This window comes from Mustela nigripes, chromosome 3 (genome assembly GCF_022355385.1).
Source record: "Mustela nigripes isolate SB6536 chromosome 3, MUSNIG.SB6536, whole genome shotgun sequence".
Classification (NCBI taxonomy): domain Eukaryota; kingdom Metazoa; phylum Chordata; class Mammalia; order Carnivora; family Mustelidae; genus Mustela; species Mustela nigripes.
This window is the reverse complement of record NC_081559.1, coordinates 142,008,922-142,011,015: the sequence shown is the minus strand read 5'-3', so window position 1 is coordinate 142,011,015 and position 2,094 is coordinate 142,008,922. Positions and strand designations below refer to the sequence as shown.

Genomic DNA, 2,094 nt, shown 5'->3' with positions numbered 1-2,094 from the left:
TGTTCAGATTCCAAACCTTGAATCACTTAGGAAATAATCAAGGGGGGATGAAAAGCTTATGAACAACCTGAGCCACCAAGGACATTTCAAACTGGAGGCAACTGTAACTATCATGGAGACAATGAAAATACTTGGAGTTTGTAACTGCGGTGGATGCTTACTGTGTTACGTTGTTGTTTTTGGAGTCAACATGAGCCCTCAGTGTATTAAAAGCTATTAATATACAACGGAAAGATTTTTTTTTTGGGGGGTAAGCAAGTTAATAGAAGTAGATGCATATTCTCTCTATTACAGGCTGGGAAAACAATATATCTGCTTAAGTGCACTTACTTGCATGGAAAATAGGTAAATATAAAGTATGCTGAAAAGAAATAGAACAAGACCCTTGAGCTAAGAAGAAGCTGATCCTATGTTAAAGTTTAAATACTTCAAAAATAACATTATCTGGGGAAAATTTTGCTTCTATGGGTAATTAAATTTAGTCTTAAAAATTTAGAAATATGTAACATTTAATAAACTAGATGTGTTTTTAGTAAAATAGTGATATTAATATACTTTGGCTGTGATGTAGCTTTCTTAACTAAGATATTACTGTGATTGTTATTTGAAATAACCTATTTGAAATAGGCTGCAGTTATTTGGCAGAAAGATCCTATAATAAATATGTTACATCCATTTTAATACCAAGGAACAATTAATAACTTTCAAGTTGAAATTCAGTTTATTTATATACATCCTTCTCCAGATTCTCATTAAGTACTACCCCTGTTTGTTATGTTTTAACAGATGTATGAAAAACCAAAGAGGAAATATGTCAAATCAAATTGTTTATTATTTGATCTTAAAAGATGATCAAGAGGGGCAAATGTCGAATGTTTAAATTCTAGGACCTAAAATAAATATTTTAGAAAGACTCTCATCTTTTGTTGATTGCTAAAATACACCACAGGATGTCACTTTCTCATGACTTAATTCACTGTTAAAAAAAAAATTCTTGAAAAAAATTGCTTTGTCTGACAAAGACAGAAGGTCTACTGAAATAGGCATGATTATATATATATATAAAATATGTGTATATATATATATATATATATATATATACAATGTTTGCATATATTGTATACAATATGACATCCCTTTGGCAGCACATATACTGAAATTGGAATGATACAGAGAAGATCAGTGTGGCTCCTTACAAGGATGACACACCCATTTGACGTGTTCCATATTTTTGGTGTAAATGAAAGTTAAGAGAGTAAATCCTAAGAGTTCTTATCACAAGGAAAATATTTTTTTGTCAATGTATCAGGTAGTGAAAGTTTACTAAAACTTGTAGTAATTGTTTCATGATATATGTAAATCAAATTATTATGCTGTACATCTTAAACATATGCAGTGGTGTATATCAATTATGTCTCAAGAAAACTGGAAATATAGATTGATTACATCACAAAAGCACAAACTGAAAGGTAAAAATAAGAATAGCAACAAAATAGTGTTAGTCTATCTTATCGAATACTGAGCTGGTAACTGGTTCTGAACAATCTACTTTCTTACCAAAACTCTAGGAAGTGCTTACACCAGTTATACTTCTTCCCAATTTACAGATGTAGGAAGTGGTAATGTTTTCTTAGTTGAACCCCATAAACACTTATATTAGATGTGCCTAAATACCAGTGAAAGAACTTTATTTCCAAAACATGGCATGGATACCATGATTTGGGGGATAATATACTTTTTCTATTACTGCCACAGAAACACTATTTTGGTTAAAAAGAGAATGATTGATTGGCTGATTGACGAGTTACGACAACTCTATTTACTCTCACTTTTAAATCTGTTATCCAGAATGGTTCCGGGCACCTGGATGGCTCAATTGGTTAAGTGACCCAACTTTTGATTTTGGCTCAAGTCATGATCTCAGGGTCATAGGATTGAGCCCCATGCCAAGCTCCATGCTGGGTGTGGAGCCTGCTTTCACTTCTCTCTCTCCCTCTACCCCTCCTCCCATCCTGGGGCTACAGGTTTCAAAATGTTTGTAAGTAAGAAAGAAGGCTCTTGATAAATGCAGTGTTTTACTCTGTCAAAATGTAA

At 32.7% G+C, this 2,094-nt stretch overlaps 1 pseudogene; it reads left to right on the top strand.

The window, feature by feature from the left end:
- Positions 1–1,132: 1,132 nt before the first annotated feature.
- LOC132014759 (U6 spliceosomal RNA) lies at positions 1,133–1,233 on the top strand (annotated as a pseudogene).
- The last annotated feature ends 861 nt before the right edge of the window (positions 1,234–2,094 follow it).